Raw genomic sequence first — 21,389 nt, forward strand, 5'->3', positions numbered from 1 at the left:
TCCAGTTTGAAAGTAGGTTCCTTTTACACGTATTATATATTAAATATATTAGATTCAAGATTTATATACATTTATCATCAAAGAATGTATAAATTATATTCAGATCGGAACCCCAGAGCAGCCCGGAGGTAGGCCCAAAACCTCACTTATCAGTTCATCATATTAGTGGGCATGGAGCACAGCAGACAGGGCAGTCTTCATAGCCTCAGCCCCACGGAAAGAGGAGTGAAATCGTGGGAAAGTGAGCAAAATCGGCTCTTGTCCCAGATCACCACACCCTGTTTCTTCAGTCTATCTGGGCCGGTATTTAAATTGACCAAACAATGGTTTAGCGAATGGTTCCAGCACCCTGGAGAGAGGAGTGAAGATTGCATAGAGCAAGCAAAATCAGCTCTAGCCTCTGATCCAGGCCAGTGTTTAAATTATGTATATATTATATACACATTTTAACAATTCAAAAGTAAATTTATTATCTGCCATGGATGGCCAAAGCCTGGCTGTGAAAGGAGGAGGACTGGGCATGCGGCTAGCAATCCCATTCTGATAAATACTCAGTGCTACAAAAACGCCAAAAGAAGATCCAAAGACCTCATCCCTGGGAGAGGAAGGATCGTTGAAGATGAATTTCATCTGGGGATGACCCAAGACAGAGGATTCTGTCGAGCTGCTGACGTCACCACATACAACCCTGAGATTCATTTTCTTGTGGGCACTCACAGTAAAATGAAGTACGATAGAATCAATGAAAAAATACACAATCGCAAATGCCAATGTGTAAAAGAAGACAAATGATAAAAGTTAAAAAAAATAACAGTAGTGTTTGAAAGATTCCTCAAATATCTTTCATCCAAAATTTATAATCAACTTTTTCTTTGGCCCTGCAATTAGTTACTCAAGTCATTAGCTGATGAATAGATTAATAAAAATATTTTAAAAGGTGGGGGAATCCTTATGCAATGGGTAAGATGCTAGCATATTGACAGTTAGGTGTGCATCCTTGACAATGCCACTCAACGCATCTCTACGTTTTCGCTAGAACACAAATCTGCTGCTGCTTCTTCCACCATCCCCCAACCCAGCTCAGCTTTCTTTGCTCCAAATCATCACGGACTTCTGATTTTGCACTTCTTCCATGGTTTGTAATTATTTCACTTTCAATGGTACTTTTAGGCTACATCGGCAAATTTATTGACTCCAAGCTTGCTGAAATTGGATATGTGCTCATTTGAATTTCTATTGCAATGTTCTTCCACAATGAATTAAAAGTTGCTTAATTTATCTTCTATGAATAAAAAATCAAAAGTGCTGTAAATCCTCAATAATTTTAAGGAATAACAGATTTGATGCAAAACCAGAAAGTGGCAAGAAGATACTCAGCTGAAAATATCTTGTCCAGGTCCATCACAGCTTGGTATAGCAACTGCTCTGTCCGTGACTGCAAGAAACTGTACGGTTGTGGACACGGCTCAGTTGGTAAACAAAGTTGGAAACCACACTTACCTCTCTGGATGCCCTTCTATAAACTTCTCGCTGCCACTGCAGAACAGCCAAAGTAATCAAAGATCCCACCTACCATGGACATTCTCTCATTTCACACCTCCCATTGGGCAGTAGATAAAGAATCCTGAGAACACATACCACCAGGGTCAAGGATTCTGTCTTGCTGTTATAGAACTAATGAACAGTGCCCTAGTACGATAACATGGACTCTTTAACTCACAATCTGCTTTGTTATAGTTTTGCACCTTATTGCCTGCCTACACTGCACTTTCTCTGTTACACTTCATAGCGCATTCCGTTATTGCTTTCCCTTGTACTATGTCAATGCACTGTTGTAATGAAATTTGTTTAGAAATACAGTCCTGAGTTGCACCGCCCAGAAACCCACCTATTTAACCCTGGGCTAATCATAAGACAATTTACCATGGCCAATTCACCTTCTAACCTTCCAACATGGGGTCTACGGATCCCTCGGTTAATGGTAACGGTCCATGATATAAAAATGGTTGGGAACCCCGTGTTGGAATATGGGAGGAAACCAGAGCAACTGGAGGAAACCCACGCGCATAAGGGAAGGAATATACAAACTTGTGTATGGAGGTCATCAGAATTGAACTCCAAAATCCAACGCCCGATCTGTACTAGCACTGCACAACTGAACTGCTAGAGCCACACAACCAAAAAGCTACTGTGACGCCCCTAAGTGAACTCTATAGATGGCATGCAGCAGTTTCTCACTACACCTCAGTACATGTTGACAGTAATAAACCAATTTACCAAGAGAGGCCACATATGCGGGAAGAGAAACAGAGTTAATGTTTCAGATCAAAGATCCTTTGTCAGAACTAAGAAGGGAACAAAACAGAGTTGTTAGGCTGCAGGAAGAATGAGCATGTCTTAAATCAGGTAAAACCAAGTGACCATGGAGATGTGCTGTAAACAAGGTGAACAGTGAATTGTGAGCAGATAGAGAGTGAGAAATTGACAAAAGACTGCAGAAGTTACAAACCGCAGAGCAGGAAGACATGCACCGTAAGTCAGGCTAGTCATGTCCTCCACTTCCAGAGGGAATAAAGAAAACAAAAAAAAAGTGGGGTAGAGGGACTAAAAGAAGCCAAGCTAGAATCATAGATGGATGACTAGTACAGACAGAGAAATCTAGCTAGTGATTCCAAGCTTGTCATATGAAGAGCATTTGCTGGCCCTGAGTCTCTACTCACTGGAATTCAGAAGAATGAGGGTGATTTCACTGAAACCTCTCAGATGTTGAAAGGCCTTGATAACGTGGATGTGAAGAGGTTGTTTCCCATGGTCGGAGAGTGTAGGATCAGATGGTACAGCCTTAGAATAAAGGGGCATCCTTTTAAAATGGAGATGAGGAGGTATCTCTTTAACCAGAGAATGGTGAATCTGTGGAATTCATTGCCACAGGCGGCTATGGAGGCCAAATCTTTACAGATATTTAAGGCAGAGGTTGATAGATTTTTGATTGGTTAGGGCATGAGGGGATTTGGGGAGAAGGCAGGAGATTGGGGTTCAGAGGGAAAATGGATCAGCCATGATGAAATGGTTGAGACTTGATGAGCCAAATGGTCTAATTTCTGCTCCTATATCTTACGGTCTTATGCTCTTATCTGAAGTTGAAAAATTAGGTATTGAAGATGAGGTGTGTTGACCTCATTGTAACATCACAGGAGGCTACAGACCAATGGGCCAGAGTGGGAGTGGGACAGGCAGTGGAAAGCTGTGGGTCACTCCTGCAGACTAAGCACAGATGCTCAGCAACAGGATCACCCATTCTGCATTTGGTTTCTACAATACAGAAACCACATTGTGAACACTGAGTACAGTAAGCAGGGGACACGAGATTCTGTAGAGGCTGGAAACCTTGAGCTACACACACACAAAATGTTGGAGGAACTCAACAATTCAAGCAGCATCTATGGGGAGAAATCATCAGTTGACATATTGGGCTGAGACCCTGCATCTGGACTTCAATCCTGATGAAGTATCTTGGCCTAAAACATCAACTGTTTATTCCCTTTCATAGACATTGCCTTAGCCAGCCACTGGTGTAGTTGCATCCACACTCGACTTCAAGGCAAATGGTCTCGGGTTTGAATCCGGCTGGCTCCTTGCATGCTTTCCATCCATGCTGGTTTGAGCATCAAGCTAGCAACTCGGCCTTGTAAAAAGCAGGCAAATGCTAAAGATTCAGGAAGGTTGCCACTCGATGTGCCAAGAAGTGTGGAAAGGAACAACAATAAATGTAGCCTGACTTGCTAAGTTCCTCCAGCAGTTTGAATGCAGTAAGTAGACTGGAATGGAAGAATTGCAAGTGAGTCACTGCTTTGCCTGTAAATTCCAGGTTATCATCTAAAACATCATCCGTTTCTCTCTCCATAGATGCTACCTGACATTGCATCATCTCTCCAATCCTCTCCGAATGAATGAAAATAAAAAAGTGGGAAACGCTCAAGGGCTCAGGCAGCATTATGTTGAACGAGAAAAGGTGTTGACATTTTACTTCAGGGTCTTGTTATCAGAACAAAAATAAAGTTAATTTCAAATTGGGCAGTATGGATGTGACAAAAGGAATAAATCTAATCATATGCATCCATGGTAATGCTCTGCAGCAAGTGAGGTCATACTCTTGAAAGTTGAGGCCTCTGTGCAGGGTCGACAATGGATGTTGCATCCTAGCGGTCTATTTCCCCATGGGGATGAATAAAGTATCTATCTATCTAGATATACAAGCCTAGGCAGTACAATATGGAGAGCAAGCTGTTGCCCATGTAGCAAGCTCCCCTTTCTGATGAGCCCAAATGAACGGCATAAACCAGTACAGTTTGGTACCAGCAATGTCGCAGGAGTTGCCAGTTAACGTTGAACTCAACGTAGGACTGCCTTGGGGAATCCAGCCCTGGAATTTTTCCCTTGGGGTTTACTCCCAGAGTCTTCCCCATGAGTGGGTATAGCCACAAGGCAGCGGAGGCTTGAGATCAGAGTTTTTCTTCTCCTAGAAGAGCTGCCAACCATGGCTGACGAGCCCCATCTGCTCGAAGTGACTGGTTTTAAGGCACCAGTAAACCACCTTTGCCCCTTCTCCTGTCAGTTGAAACAGCTAAGCCACACGTGAAGACCAGGAGTTTGACTTGGATGTCAGAGGCTATTTGAGATGCATGCCATTGGGAGCATTTAATGGGTAGTGGGAGCTTGTCCCCACTACCACCCCTGGCTGTAACTATCTTAAGCAACCTTAATGCTCTTATGAAGCGAGATTAATGAGGGCTGTTAGAGAGAAATTTAAAGAAGGGACATGCAAAAGCTGGTTAAATGAAAAAGAGAATGATAGAACTGTCCAGTAGATCAGGTAGTATCTGGGGAGAGAGTGATGAGAGGGCTGCAAGGAGTCCCAACAGAAGAAGCCTGTTGCTCAAGTTTCATTGAAGTAGTAATGATAGAGGGAAGCAAATTAAAATGACAGGCGGCTAGAAACTCAGAACTGCCCCTATGGATTGAATGAAGGTGCTCTGCCAAGCAGTCATCCAATCTGCATTTCCTTTCACTAGTAGTCCTTTAAATTGACTTGATTCAAGTAGATTTGAGATGAGCACTACCTGGAATTGGAATGTTGTTGTTCATCGCTACCCAGTTCATTAGAAGTGTGAGTTGTTTTTCCTAGATTTAAAGATTAGCTTTATTTGTCACATGTACATTGAAAAATACATGGAAATAGATTGCGTCAACAACCAACAGTCTGAGATGTTCTTGGGACAGGCCACAAAGTGCCTCCATGCTTCTGGCGCCTCATTACTTACTAATCCTAATCCATACATCTTCACAATGTGGGAGGAAACCAGAACACCCAGAGGAAATCCATGCACTCATAGGGAGAAATTACAAGCTCCTTACAAACAATGGTGGGAATGGAACACCAATTGTGCAGCTACTCTTCCCCAGAATCTCTACCACCCACCTACACACCACAGACAAATATTGTGACCAATACACCCACTGACCTGCATGTCTTTGGGATGTTGCAAGAACCAGGATTATCTGAGAGAATCCCTGCAGTCACAGGAAGAACATGCAACTCAACAGGGACAACAGTCCCCAATATCGAGCGCATTTACACACAGTGCTATCACAGGAAAGTGGCATCAAGGACCCCCACCATCCAGGACATGCTCCCTGCTGGCATCAGGAAGAAGGTACAAGAGCCTAAGGACCCACATCACCATGTTCAGGAACAGTTATTACCCTGAACCAAAGGGGTAACTTCACTAACCCCATAACTGAAATGCTCCCACAACATATGGACTCACTTTCAAGGACTCTTCATCTCTATAAGACATAGGAGCAGATTTAGGCCATTCAGTCCATCGATTCTGCTCCACTCTTCCATCATGACTGATCCCAAATCCCACACACCTGCCTTCTCGCCATATCCTTGGATGCCCTGACCAATCAAGAAACTATCAACTTCCGCTTTAAATATACTCACAGACATGCCTCCACCACAGTCTGTGGTAGAGCATTCTACAGATTCACTACATTCTGGCTAAAAAAAATCCTTCTTGCTTCTGTTCTAAAAGGTTATCCCTCAGTTTTGAGGCTGTGCCCTCTGGTCTGGATACCTCCACTATAGGAAACATCCTCTCCACATCCACCTTATCTAGACCTTTCAGCATTCAGTAGGTTCTCCATATTTATTGCTTATTTATTTACTGTTATTTTTTGTACTTGCAGTTTCTTGCCTTTTGTACATTGAACAGTTGTCCACTCTGTTGGGTGCAGTCTTTCATTGATTCTATTGTGTTTCTTGGATCCACTGTGTGTATACCCGCAAGAAAATGAATCTCAGGTGATTGCAAGTGATGACGTACATTGACAGATCACTGGAGCTGTGGTGGAGCAGCTAGCTGGTTTTGCTACTGTGCACAAAAGTAATGCCACCCTCACCTAATGTTACCCATTGGAAGATTATTCCTACCTGTCACCCATCCACACACATAATACCACCCATAGATCTCCATACCCACCTAATGTCACCCTTCCACACAATACCACCCAGATATCTCCATCCCCACCTGAAACCCTTCCACACAACTAAAACCACCCATAGAACACTATCCACACAATACCACCCAGATATCTCTATCCCCATCTTGTCACCCTTCCACACAACTAATACCACCCATAGAACACCATCCTCGCCTAACGTCATCCTTCCACACAATACCACCCAGATATCTCCATCCCCACCCAATGCCACATATTGGAGTCCATCTCACTTTATTGCACCTATGGGCACTCCACACACATAATGATACCAATTTAAATCCCACCCAACTGATATCACCCGAGTATATGCCATTCCTACCCAATGCTGCGCATTTGAATGGAAATGCCACTGGTGGAAATTCCATCTCACCACCCAATGCCACCCATGGGAACTACAGCCACACCCTCACTCACGAGGACCCAATTATTCCCGCTTCCATTTTAAAGAGGTTTGCATGTTTAAACCAATGACGTCACCGTTGCACCCCAGTGACGCCATGTGGCGACTTCTAGAATATTCCCTGCCCTTTCTCCCATCGTTTTTTTTTCAGGTGGGGGAAGGGATTTTATCTCCTCAGCTAACAAAACCAACATATATGTAAATATATATAATATTCAAGATAAAACCTACGGAAAGCGCCTGCAGGAAGCGGCCCGTAACAGTTTTTTTTCAAACCGGGTCCGGATAAAACCGGCACCAACCGGTTTGAGATCCCCTCTTTTAGGTAGCGAAACACGCGCCTGAATTTTCTCTCTTTTCTCTCCCCCCCGCCAAAAAAAAAGAAAACCAATCTTTTTTAACAGTTTTGTTAACCAGAAGATAATCGCGATAATACGTGGCGCTTTGCAAAATTGTGTACGGACGACGTTTGCCGCGCAGAGAGGGGACGGAGCGGCGGCAGTTCCGGGAGGAGGAGGTTTTTTTGAGTGTGCAGGTTAGCGGCAGGCGGTGGGTGTCCAGCTCGGGGTCCTGACGGGGTGGCGGGGTCCTGGCGGCGCCATGTTGCAGCAGTCCCTTGTTGTTCTGTGGATGTGAATGAGGAGCCGGGAGCGGGAGGGGAGATACCAGGACAGGCCCGGGCCGCCGCTCCGATACCCGCCGACACCGCACCAGGTAAAGCACGGCGCCGGCGAAGCGACAGCAACCCGGCCTTCCCCTCACCCCCCCCCCTCCTCCTCCGCCAGTCTGGGGCGTGGCTGTAGGGACGGTGTGTGGGCAGATTACCCCCCTCCCATCATCATTGTGTCCTGTGGGGAGGCGCAGCCACAGGCCCCGGGAGCGGCGGGATGGGGGAAGATCTGCCCAGCAGCCGGTGTAGGGATAGGGTTGGGTTTGGGCTGATCTGCTCCTGGTAGGAGGGAGGCTCTGGTCAGTGGTAGAATTATCCTTTCGCGCTGGAGAAGGAAGCCTGTTTTTGAAAAAAAAACCTGGGGGACTGCTTGCCTTCCTCCCCTCCCCCGACCGCACGCAACTGGGATGCACCTCCAAAAAACAGTCAATTAAACAGTGCCTCAGTTTATTTTCACTTTTACATAGTCTTCTGACTTTGTGTGTACTTGCGATAGGAGTTTTTAAAAATGTAATTCCTCTTGCAAGATTAAGGCGAGGAAGTGTGTGTTTTTTTTAATAACTGAAAGCATGCTTTTTATTTGTTCCTAATGCATGTGTACACGTTCTTCATTCGTCGTAATTATTTCACCTCTGTTGCCGTATGCAACTTTAGCATTACACTAAAAATTAGGAAAATTAATTAAATATTTTGTTTCTCATTTTAAATGTGAATTGACTTTGGCCTTTTGGGGGGGAAATAGGAGTGGATTTATTTTGTGGCTTTAAGAATGAATTTAAATGGAAATGCTTCTGATCAAAAAGTATATAATTTTTAAAATAAATACAAAAAATGCTGGCAGAACTCAGCAGCATAACTTTTTAAATACCTGTTTTATAATAAATGATATTTCTAGTTAGGAAAAACTGAGGGTAACCCTGGTGAACTATCTCATTAGTTGTATTATTTACAAAATATATTTTAACCCACTTTTTGTTTTAAAGTGTTTGCATCAGAAATGATAGGAGATTTTTATTCTGGATTATTCTTTCCCCTCTATCATAATACAGGTGCTTTTTCTTGAATTTCTGAAGCCATTCTGATGAATTTTCACTATCTTCAATTTTCAGTTCATTTTGATAGATCAGTTAAGCAGCATATGCTTACTCAGTCGATGAATTCATTCTTTCAAGACACAATTGACATCTTCATTTCTCACTCTATGCAGTGCTTTTCTATTTATTTTTCATTAACTTCTGTTCATTACACGTGGGGTCACTTCTCAGCACTGTCTGTGGTGCGCAGGGAACTGTATGTCACCTGGGAATCTTCCCAGCAACTTGTGGAATTTTCCATTTGTGACATCACATCAGCACTCAAAAAATTTCGGAGGTTTCTGGATTTTGGATAAGGGGTACTTTTTCACTTGGAAATTTGCTCCTAGGGTGGAGGTGTTCTTGTGCATAGTAAAAGCCTACAATTTCAGATTAGAAGTGACGATATTAAAACTATAATCTGGTGTTTGAGTGCTGCACTGTCAGGTTTCAAGAATTTTTGGATGTTATTTCCTATTAAAATGCCAATATTTTCTCTTTGCTAATATTACACAGTATTAATATAGTTTCCAGTGAGCCCCTGGTGAGTGTGAAGGGAGTGTGCGAGAGGGGCCCCTGGTGAGTGTGAAGGGAGTGTGGGCAGTGGGGCCCCTGGTGAGTGTGAAGGGAGCGTGGGGAGTGGGGCCCCTGGTGGGTGTGAAGGGAGAGGGGGGCCCCTGGTGGGTGTGAAGGGAGCGTGGGGAGTTGGGCCCCTGGTGAGTTGAAAGGAGCACAAGAAACCAGTGAGGCAAATAATTGGGGACGGAATTATTTGTTTTACTGTTTTACTGCTAGAAAGGAACACTGAGTACTGTCGTAGTTAAGTTTGGAGAAACTTGTGTAGAAGAACCAGCATTCATCCTTTTGAAGTTTTTTTATATAGACTGCATTCATAGTTTTACTCCAGACAACCCATCTGCTCTTTGATATTTGTTATGTATGAGCAGGAGAAATAGGTCATTCAGCTCTTTGAGCTTGCTACCGTGTTTAGTATGATTGCTATTCTGTGATATTCCTGCTCTCCTGCCCCAATATCAGTGGTACCTTCTGTCTACTAATCTACCTACCTCAAACTTGCCACCCACCACTTTCTGTGGTAGACATTTCCACAGGTTCTCCATCTTTTGAAGTTCTCCTCATCTAGCTCCTAAATGTATTGTTCCATATCCATATTGTTCCATATTGTGGCCCTCTTTCCAGGACACCTTCCTCCTCTAATCTAGACTATTCTTTGTAGCCTGAGAGAACTTTGTACATAATCCTTGTGTACAAAGGATCTACTTTCTTAGTTTGACCTCATGTTTCATTCCTGTCTCCCACAAAGGCATCTGTGGGAATGCTGATATGTTTCCACCTGACAATGCACACAGTGTTGGAGGAACTCAGCAGGTCAGGCAGCATCTATGGATGGGAATAGAAAGTTGATGTTTCAGGTCAATACCCTTCACCAGAACTCAAACTGGCAATACATTATATTTTGGAAATTTTTCTTTTCTCCCCATATAAGTTATGGCATTGTCATGTCTTGTTTACAGTGATGACTTAGCTGAAATCAATTATATTTACCTGTCCTGTTTATGCTGTGGGCACATTGTTTACCAACAATTTTGTAAGGTCATTTATTTGGATAAATGTTTTGGGAGGTCACATCAGTTTTCACTCTTCCTGCTCCTTCTCCTTTGCAGTAGCTTTCCAAGGTCATTCTGGTCTGTGCACTTTGCAGGTCTTCAGAATGTGGAGCAAATAACAGCCTGTTACTGTGAATGCTTTGCCTCATTGTGCATCTACTGCTGCAAGTAACTTCAACTAATTCAAAGCATATGGAGAATTGAATCTGGAACTAACTTATGGCGCTTTTTTCCCCCCAATGGCTATTTGGGCAGCTTCAAAATTCCTGTTAACCTTAAACTTTTTTAAAAGGTAGAAGCACATTTAACAGCACCAACTTAGTCATTACTTTACTTTCTAAGAAGTAATGGAACATCAGCCAGATTGAACAGCTCAGTGAGCTGTTCTCAGTCTGTGAAATGATCACTTCATTACATTCATGTATTTTTTACGTTGACCCATATGTAGTAACCTCAGAGGAGTCTTATTTTGGAAGTAGGTGAGAGGTGCCCTCCCACAGCACAGATTTCAGGATATCCCTTTGCGATTGCCCACCTTAATTTTCATCATTTAAGGTTCTTTATTAATTATGCTCAACAATCACAAATATAACTGTTCTAAGCAAAAAGTTCAGGTTAATCCAACTTCCCTCGTTGCCTGCCTTAGTATGTTGGCATGGTGATGCTGTCAATCAGTAATATTTTGCCTAAATGTTGCTTTTGTGAGTCTCAACATCAAATAAATTGCTGCTCTGCTGCAGGAGGCATCACAACTGCTAGTGCTTTCAGTCATGGGATCCACCTCACTACTTTTTAATTTCTTTTTTTGTACTACTTTAACTATTCATTCGTTTTTTTCCCCTCATTATTATGTATTGCATTGTTACCGCAAAGTTAACAAATTCCACGACATATGCTGGTGATATTAAATCTGATTTTCATTGAAACCTATTGAATATTGAAAGGCCTAGAAAATGTCAGTATGGAGAGGATGTTTCCTGTAGTGGGGGAGTCTAGGACCAGAAGACAGAACCTCAGAATAGAGGAGTTCACAGATTATGGGGAGATGACAGGAGAAATGAGGTTGAGAGGGATAATAAGTCAGCCATGATGAAATGGTGGAGCAGACTCTGGGCTGAATGGCCTAATTCTGCTCCTAAGTCTCTGCCCTTTAAAAAAACACCAAATTCTCCAACTATTTTAGATCAAATGACAAAACATTCTGGTTTGTTGAAGAAAGATCTGAGCCTGAAATGTAAGCTCTTTGTTCCTGTTCTTACATGCTGCCTGACCTGCTGAGTTTCTCTTGCATTCTGTGTGTGTTGCTCTGGATTATACTGGTTTGCTTTAATGCTTAAAAAGACAAAAGCAATTAGGAAGTGAGATGAGAGCCTAGTACACCATTGTTGGTGCTTGGTTACATGTGAAGTTGAATGGTGGACTAGGCGCATATCATGATAACATAATGTGCAGTTTGTATCATGTATTTAATTATAGCCCAAGTACTTCCATGTCTGGATTCCTGTGCACATGGATGGAAACTTATTTCTACAGTCTCAACCAACATTTTTCTCTGTATAGAAGTTTTACTGCTGGAGATAATTAGTGCTGTCAACTTATTTTTCTTTGGCTCCCCACCTATAGTTTTAGCTGAATCCCATCTGAGCAGATTTCTGATTTCTGGGATTAGTAGATGAGTGAAGAAAACCTTTGATTTTGTTGAGGTGTGATATATTTTTTCTCCTGCACGGTTTTCATATTCAACTTCTAAAACTTGTGATTGAAGTTAGGCTGTGGGACCAAACTGCCTAGGAGTAACAACAGGTTAACAAAAGGATTGGAACATTTGAGGGAGGAGAAGGGACTTGCAGAATTCTGTTTATGTTCTTTGACACTAAACTAAAATTACTAGGGTCAGTCACTGCTTTTTGCTTAGAATGTCATAGTCTGCAGTGGATTTCCCCATTACAACTGTCTTCAGTGAGAGAGGATATTAAAGTTTGGCAGTCAAAAGATGTTCATCGATCTTTGCACGCACAGTGTTGACTGATATCTACAGGTTGGTACCCCAGCATTTACAATGTGAAGGTTTATTTAAGTGGGCACACACAAGGGAGCTGTGCTAAAGAGTGGCAGGAGTGAGTCATTCAACCCTTCAAGCCTGCTTTGCAGATTAATGATTCCTTATCTAAATACCATTTCTCTCTTACACTCTCCCCTCCTTGATGCCTTTTCAAAATCTTGAAATCTGTCTGTCTACTTTTAACTATTTTAGCAAACTGGCCTCCAGAGCTATTTGTGGTAGGAACTTCCACAGATACACCTCCTGAGTGAAGACATTTCTTGTGACAGTCCAGTTTTCTGCTTGAAACTGGACCCTCATTTCTACAATCACAGCACCTTGCATCCAAGCTGTCAGGTTCTGTTAGAATTTTGTACATTTTCAAATAAATTTCCTATTGTTCTAAATGCCATTGAAGACATGCCCAGTTGACTCAATTTCTTGTTATATGACAGACCTAACATTTTAGGAATCAGACTGGTGAACTTTTATACATTTATGGCAAGTATGTCCTTTTTCTGTTTGAGACCAAAACTTGGTTTCCTTATCTAATATGTATGAAAGAGTAGCCACGTACACAATGTGGCGACAAGAGCAGGTCATGGTCTAGGAATGCTACAGCAAGTAACTTGCCTGCTAACTCTCGAAAGCTTGTCCAATATATACAAGTCTCAAGTCAGGAGTGTAATGGCATATTCTCATGCTTGGATGGGTACATCTTCAACAGCATTTAGAGCTTGACACCATCCAGGACATAGCAGCTTGCGTGTCCATCACTGTTTCACCAAAGCACAGTTGTGAGATGCACTGTAGCCATCTACCAAGACTCCTTCGATAGTACTTTCCAAAACCACAGCCTCTGTCAGTACAGCAAAAACATGGGATTGCTACCAGGAAGTTGTCCATCAGGAAGATCATGAGACAGCAGAGCAGAATTAGGCGATTTGGCCCATTGAGTCTGCTTTGCCCTTTGCTAAGTTTATTACCCCATTCTCCTGCCTTCTTGCCATATCCTTTGACACCATCACTAATCAAGAACCTTTCAAACTTCACTTTAAATATACCCATTGACTTAGCCTCCATAGCCTTCTGTGGCAACGAGTTCCTCTGGCTAAAGAAATTTCTCCTCATCTCTGTACTAAATGGACTTCTCTCTATTCTGAGGCTGTGCCCTCTGGCCCTGGACCCACCCACTATAGGAAACATCCTCTCCAAATCCACTCTATCTAAACTGGAAGTTTCTCCCCATCCCTTTCTTGCTCAGTCAAAGCATAGGAGCTCTCCCTAATAGAATTATGAGTATACTGATTCCTCCAGGACTGTGACATTTCAGGAAGGTAGCTTACCATTGCCTTGTCAAGGTTGGCCAATTAAGTGCTGACTATGTACAAAGCCCACATTCCTTGAATGAATAGAAAAAATGTACACCTATTAGGCCTAAGCACCGTTGCCTCAAGAAGCCTATAAGTCACTACCTGCTCTGGAAAAAAACTCATACCTATACCTGTAGGTGCGTACTGGTTAGCTTGCTGCTATTGCAGCTCACGGTGTCAGGAATTCAATCCCGGCATCCTCTGTGAGGTGTCTATGTGGCTTCCCCATGGAATGCGTGCATTTCCCCTGGGTGCTCCGGTTTTCCTGCCACAGTCCAAAGATGTACCAGGTAGGTTAATTGTTCATTGAAAATTTTCCTGTGATAAGGTTAAACTGGGATTGAGGGATTGCTGTGGCTGTGCTGCTCAAAGGGCCTATTCTGCACTGTATCACTAAATAAAATTAAAAATTACAATTTCATAAACTTTAAATTGTATTTATTTAATCTTTATTTGGAGAGACAGTGCGGTAACAGGTCCTTACAGCCTAACATGCCCATGCTGCCCAATTAAACCCACATGACCTATTAACACCTATATCTTTGGAATGTGTAAAATTTATGCTATAAAGTTTATATGTATCATACAGTCCATTCTTTAAATTACAGCTTCAACTGACAGCACAGGCAGCTACTTAAAACTTCTGTGACATCTTACAAGTTCACCCAAATCACTTCATGTTTTTTTCCAGTGTGATATGGATCCCTTATGTGCCCTCTTCTACACTACTTCATGTAGGATTAAATCAAAGACTTTCGAAAATCCAAATGCATGATACCCTCTGGTACTCATCCTTCTACAGGTTATATCCCTAAAAATTGTTCTCATTAATAAATCACTGTTGACTGTTTAATCCTGTTGGTATTTTCCAGGTGTTTGTGCAATCTCATCCTTTATAATAGACTTTTCTATCTCTCTGCTATTGTTAGGCTAACCAATCTGAAGTTCCCTTGTTTCTCTTTTTTAAAATCAACTTTGTTCATTGAAGCAATTTGTTATGTTAAAATGGAAGAAGCTAGAATTCTGGCATTCAGATCAAGATAAGACATATGAAATATTGTGTATTTATATAAAATACTGCTCCTTTGAGGAAGAATTTCTTTAACCAGAGGGTGGTGAATCTGTGGAATTTATTGCCATAGACAGCTGTGGAGGCCAACTCACTGGGTATATTTAAACTGCAGGTTGATGGGTTCCTGATTTAGCAAAGGTGTTGAAGGTTACAAGGAGAAGGCTGGAGAATGGGGTTGAGAGGGATAATAAATCAGCCATGATGGAATGACAGAGCAGACTTTGGCTGAATTGACTAATTCTGCTCTTGTGTCTTATGGTTCTTTCTTCCATCACCTGTACCATTAATGTCTGGTGTAGAGTATTTCTTTATCCTGGCAGTTAAACAGTTGTTGGTCCAACTTGGGTAACTTGACAGTCATACTTTATTCCCTTTGTCACATTAGTTTTGACTAAGGTCAGAAATCTGCTCACGATAGGGAAACTCCTATCTGTTGTATTCGGCCAGCCATCGTTGACACTGAACTCAAAACTGGAGGTGAAAAAAATGATATTTAAGATGAGAGCTTTGAGATGCAGTTGTGCATGAGAATGGTGTCTGATTGAGAGAGGTCACCAGCAGAGTGCTTTTGATTCTTCCTGGCCAGAACTGGGTAAGTCCAAATGGAATGTCACAGACATATTAGAACATGTGCTTTGGATTTGAAAAACTTTCCAGAGTTAGATAGGCAGAAATATTTTTTGAGTGTTTTAAAGTGGATCATCAAAGGCTTTTTCAGATTTTTATTCTGGCTCAAGAATTGCTCCCTGGAGGAATGCTGCCCTTGATTTATTTTCCATCTTGGATTCATCAGTCAGTCCACTAGAGGGAACCAGTACACATTGATCGCGTGCTTTACCCAGAAGGATAAAGTGATTGTAGTTTATTCCCAGGGTACGTGAATTTCAGGTTAAAGGGGATAGATTTAAAGTGAGGAGAAATATTTAAAGGAAACTTGGGTAGATTTTTCCACATAGAGGGTGGTGGATATATAGAACGAACTATCAGGAGAAATGCTATGGATGGGTATAATTACAATATTTAAACAAAACTTGGAGAGTTGCAAGGATAGAAACAGTTCCTGTAGATATCAGAATCAGGTTTAGGATCACTGGCATATGTCATGAGGCAGCAGTGCATTGCAATGCATAATAAAAGCTAATAAGTATATATATAATGTAATATATTACATATAAATATTATTTAAAATGCGTGTGTGTATATATTGCAAAAGGGGAAAATAGTGAGGTAGTATTCATGAGTTCATTGTCCATTTAAAAATCTGATGGCAGATGAGAAGAAACTGTTCTTGAAACATTGAGTATGTGTCTTCAGGCTCCTGTACCTTCTCTGTGATGGTTGCAACGAGAAGAGGGTATATCCGGGGTAATGGGGGTTCTTAATGATTGATGCCACCTTTTTGTGGCATAATCTTTTGAAGATGTCCTCGATGCTGAAGAGGTTAATGCCCATGATGGAGTTGGCTGAGTTTACAACTTTCTGCAGCTCTTTCCAATCCTGTGGAGTGGCCCCTCTGTATCTGATGGTGATGCAACTGGTTGGAATGCTCTCCACGGTACATCTGTAGAAATTTGCAAGTGACTTTGGTGACATAGACAAATGGGACCAGATCAGGTAGACAATTTGATCGGCATGGATGAGTTGGTCTTTCTGTGCTGTGTAAATCTATAAATGACATTAGGAACGTTGATACAGTGCTGCCTGGGCATCTTGGGAGTTTGAGATAATAGGAACGAGATGTGTAAAGGAATAATATCAGTTCCTCTAAGGGTGGAAGTAACTTTTTAATTTAATGATCCTTAAAATATGTTTTCTTAGCTTCTTGCAATTGAGGATGGTTTTCTTCTACTCTAGTAACTTTCAGGCCAGTTCAGCATGTGAAGACTAGCACAGGTGAGGCAGCTTGCCTCCTTCCCTCCATTAGACAATGAAAGTCCTCAGTAAGACTGGAAAATTTAACTTTCCAGGAATCTTAACTGCCCCCCCCACAAAAGGTAGATATTATAATCAATATTATGATAAACACTTGCTATGTGTGTAGCCTAGAGTACTGCCTGAGTGTTTTTTGGGCATGCAGAAGATGTGTTCTACTTATCTGAGTATAACTGAGGTCTGGATATTGCAGTTGTAGCTGGAAGAGGATGTTAACGTTGGTTCACTCATCCACCCAGTGAATTTGAGGATTGTGGAAAGTACCTTTCCGGTTCTTTGTGATGTCTGTTGCAGGGCACCCGTGCCTTCGAAACCATCAGTGTCCTATGCCATCACTTGTAGTGCATTGACACAATTTGTGATTTAAGGAAAAGAATGTTCAAAGGTCAAGGAAGATGGGGGTCACTTACCTAATGAGTTTTGCACTGGCTTTTATAGTTTGTGGTCTTTGGACACTCTTTAAATCATAGAGGATGTGCTAGTGAATTTTGACCTGATGTCTGCTTTCACTGAAAGGTGCGTGTTGAGGCAATGAAGATTAACTCTGTGGATTTCATTGTAGGCAAACTGTCGGTTGGGAAAATTTACCAGTACCTCCAGCGCACCAGTGTAACCTGGTGTAGATTTAATTACCGGTATTTTTATTTCGAGGATCCAGCACAGGCCAGTAGGGCCTGGCAACCCGCGATTTAACCCTAGCCTAATCATAGGGCAATTTATAATGACTGATTAACGGACTGCAGGAGGAAATGGAGCCCTTGCAGAAAACCCATTCATTCATGAGGAAGGCGTACAAACTCCTCACAGAGGACACCAGAATTGAACTCTGAACTCTGAACTCCAGCCAGAGCTGTAATAGCGTTGCACTAACCGCTGTGCTACTGTGGCGCCCTGGTTGTTTCATTGGTTTAGTGGGTAAAGCTTTTTAGAGATCAGGTGCAATATTACAGCAAGGAAGATGAGACATATGTTGGAATTGTGGTGCAGCCTGACCTGACTTGCTTGTGCTGGATCTGTAATATGCTTGGTCACTGGCACTGGGTTTCTGATTGATCTGTTGATCATATCGGTTGAGGGTGGAATCCACACTGTGTGTAAGGAGCAGCTTTTCTGAGATATTTAGACCATAAGATAAAGCAGCAGAATTAGGTGATTTGGTCCATTGAGTCTTCTCCACCATTTCATTGTGACTGATCCATTTTCCCCCTCAGCCCCAATCTTTTGCCTTCTCCCCATATCCCTTCATGCCCTGACTAATCAAGAATCTATCACCCTCTGCTTTAAATATACCCAAGACTGGGCCTCCATGACTATCTGAGGCAACAAATTCCATAGATTCACCACTCTCTGGCTAAAGAAACTCCTCACCTCTGTTCTAAAAGGACATCCCTCTATTCTGAGGTTGTGTCCTCTGGAGTTGGACTCCCCCACCATAGGAAACATCCTCTTTTAAGGAAGTTTCTTGAGCGATTTATTTCTTGTGTCAGATAGCAGGGAGAACCATCAGAACTTTGTACTTTCTGACTCAGAGTTGACCCTGCTGAGGTACCTCCGGCTTGTTCTCTTCCCAGTTGTGGGAGGTGAGTCTGTGAATTTCTGTTTGAGATTCTAACAGAAGTTAGAAAACTTTTAAAAGTTTTAAAACTTGAGCAGGGATAGATAGTGTTCCAGGGTCTTCTATATGTTTCAGTTGATGTTTGGCATTCTCAGCTTGATGTGTGCGATGCAAAGTCACTTGGGTCTCAGTTGAGTTCCTCAGTGCCTCCTCCAGCAGGTGCTTCTGCTTCTCTGGTCTCTGTTATTCTTCCCTTTATTCTTGTCAATCACCCGGATGGACCCATGAGTGCCATGAGTTAGTACAGACATCAGTCGTTGCATCTTTGTACCTACTGACTGTTGTTGCTCTCACAGTGAATCTAGTACCAGTGCCCGGACAGAGAAAGAGGTCTGTTCGACAAAATAATGATTCTGGCAAGGTTTTTTTTGAACATTTCATCAGAAGGAATTACCTTTTCTTACCTGTCCCTAGGCAGTCCTGCCTAGTCCAGAACTTTCCTTTTGTTATAACTTCAGAAAACTCACCCAGGAGGGGCATTGTCTTTCCTTGTGGGCACAAAGTTCTCCAAAATCCCCTGGACTTTAGGTGATCTATGTGTTTTGTTTCCATATCATAGTGAATTGCAAGGTCGTTCGATATTCCTTATGCCATCAAGGTAATTTCCAAGATACAAGACTAACATTTTAGGGCAACAAGGTAGCGTAGTGGTGAGTGCAATGCTTTGTAGTACCAGAGACCTGGGTTCAGTTCCCACCACTGCCTGTAAGGAGTTTGTACGACCTCCCATGGCTGCATTGGTTTCCTCTGGATGCTCTGGTTTCCTCCCACAATCCAAAGATGGATGATGGTATATGATGGTGATGGTAATCACTGTACTTTGACCGTGATTAGGCTAGAATTAAATCGGGGGGTTGCTGGGTGGCATTGATCGAAGGGCCGGGAAGGGCCTTCTCCATGCTGTATCTCAATGGTTGTTTCTTTATTTTAAAGAAAATGGTGTCTGTGACCTGCATAATTGTACCTTGCACACTTTTTCATACTTTTTCAGCTGCAAAACTTTAGTTGCTATCAAATAGGATGAGCAGGTCTTCCTTATTTTTATTTCTGTATCGCATCTTCATGACATTGCCTACAGCTTTAGCATGTGCTCATAAAAGTTCAGTTCAATCTCCCATCAGTCTTCACCTGTGTCAGATTGCTTGTCATCTGGTCAGCCTTAGAATTACTGGCAAGAATAGCTCATAGCTCATTGACAAGCTTTTTTTAGTCTTTTCAGGCTGAAAAGGGACCAGCAATATCAGTTGTTTATTTAACAGTAATGTGAGTTTCTAGTATGATGTGATTTCCTTTACAAGGGTTTCTGCACATTATTCATTTTTAACCCAGATGCTACCAAGATCCTTGCTATCACTCAAACAGATTTGACTTGCAAAGTGTTTCCCACTTTATGAACAAGAAAAGTCGTCTTCTTTCTCTTAGGCCAGGTTGTGTTTTTATTAAATCATGGCTGATTGTCTTAACTCAATTTTTCTAGCTCTGATCCACCCCCTCCCTACTTCCATTACCCATATTCAGAGTTTTATTGATCTTGGTCTTGAAAGTTGCCTTTAGGCTAAAATGCACAGGCTGAAAATTCTACTTTTCTTTCTGGTATAAATAAATATGCTTCCTGACTTCAATTCAGTAAGCCCAGGCTGTAGATTTAAGATTGGTGGTCCTCCTTATTCATTGGTTCCTCTGTTATCAAGTTGTTAGAATGTATTAAACATTTTTATTCAACTTCTTTTGCAATGGCATGATTGAGTCTCAGCATGTCTCAGAACCTCCTGCTGAGTGAGGTCAATATATCCTTAGTCAATGTCAAAAACTGAATGCAGCTTCTAAATGGAGGCCATAGGTTCTTGGTGTTCACACAACCTCGAAATAAAAGGCCATACGTTTATGTTTTTATTGTGAAGTAATTCAGGCAGTTCACTTGTGTTACTAGAAGTAGAAGATTTGATCATTTAATGTTTGTGTACAAATTCATCTAATGGGATTGCACTTCATGTGAAGAATCAAAGAACTTAGGGACATCCTGACAGTGGCAAAATGCAGTCTCCCCCCCTACCTTGGATTCACTTAATTGCTGTGCTGTCATTCCATGAAAATATTTTGCACTGGTGTAAGCCCTGGGACTATTGCCCATTGATTTAATCTTGTTAAAACATTTTACATGCATCTTGTTCCCTGTCGGTTGTATGCCTGATACCTCATTTAAAACTCTTGCCCTATGGTCTACTTTCTCTACACTTACCGTAGATGTCGGATTATAAGCCGCTACTTTTTTCCCATGCTTTGAACAGCATTGAACATAGCGGCTTATAATAAGGTGCGGCTAATAGAAAGTTTTTTCCCATGCCGCCAAAACATTTTGCCTCGTAACAGTAGACCAATAAAATTGATGAGTAGTTCACAGAGGTCCAATGAAATTGTACGATAAATCAAGCGCACTTCACAAATTATTGTAAATCAGCCATTTGTACTCACCCTCATCAACATGGAAAACACTCGAAGAAAAGCATATGATGCAGCTTTTAAGTTAAAGGCAATCAATCTGGCGGTTGAACAAGGAAATCGAGCTGCTGCGCGTAATCTTGGCATACATGAATCGATGGTGAGACGGTGGAGATTTAATTTGGGACTGCCGCTTCAGGTCAGGAATGGCTCACGTGATATTAGACAGCAGTACAAGGGAGGGAGGGAGCGAAACTGAGGATTCCGCTGCACAAAAACAGTAAAACTCGTGTGTGAATGGTATCGGGCCAATAAGGACACAAGTGTCCGATGTTACCAAATACCGGTAGGTATAACAAAGTTTAGCCTTACCAAATATGTGTAGCGAGGGTTTGGTTTGGGGGAAAAAGGAGTATAAATAAGAGCAGAATGTAAGGGGAAGGCAAAACGCGTTCTGCAATAAAGCCACGCTGCACTGTAATCCGGTGTTGGTTGTCTCTCTTCCAAAACGAACACAGGGCAGAATTTGAAGCCCAACACGTGTAATATCTTTCTGTGTAAATATCTCATATTAGAAGC

The 21,389-nt window shown here is 42.0% G+C and overlaps 1 protein-coding gene across 2 annotated transcripts in view; it reads left to right on the plus strand.

The window, feature by feature from the left end:
* Window positions 1-7,525: 7,525 nt before the first annotated feature.
* The window catches only part of LOC140718975 (SUMO-conjugating enzyme UBC9), a 56,730-nt gene continuing 42,866 nt past the window's right edge, over window positions 7,526-21,389 (plus strand). Inside the window, exon 1 of one of the 2 annotated variants that reach the window (XM_073033288.1) lies at window positions 7,526-7,681. The gene's annotated coding sequence lies outside the window, so the exon portion shown is untranslated. The remainder of the gene's footprint in view (window positions 7,682-21,389) is intronic. The other variant, XM_073033287.1, reaches the window with a different exon arrangement.

This window comes from Hemitrygon akajei, chromosome 31 (assembly GCF_048418815.1).
Source record: "Hemitrygon akajei chromosome 31, sHemAka1.3, whole genome shotgun sequence".
Classification (NCBI taxonomy): domain Eukaryota; kingdom Metazoa; phylum Chordata; class Chondrichthyes; order Myliobatiformes; family Dasyatidae; genus Hemitrygon; species Hemitrygon akajei.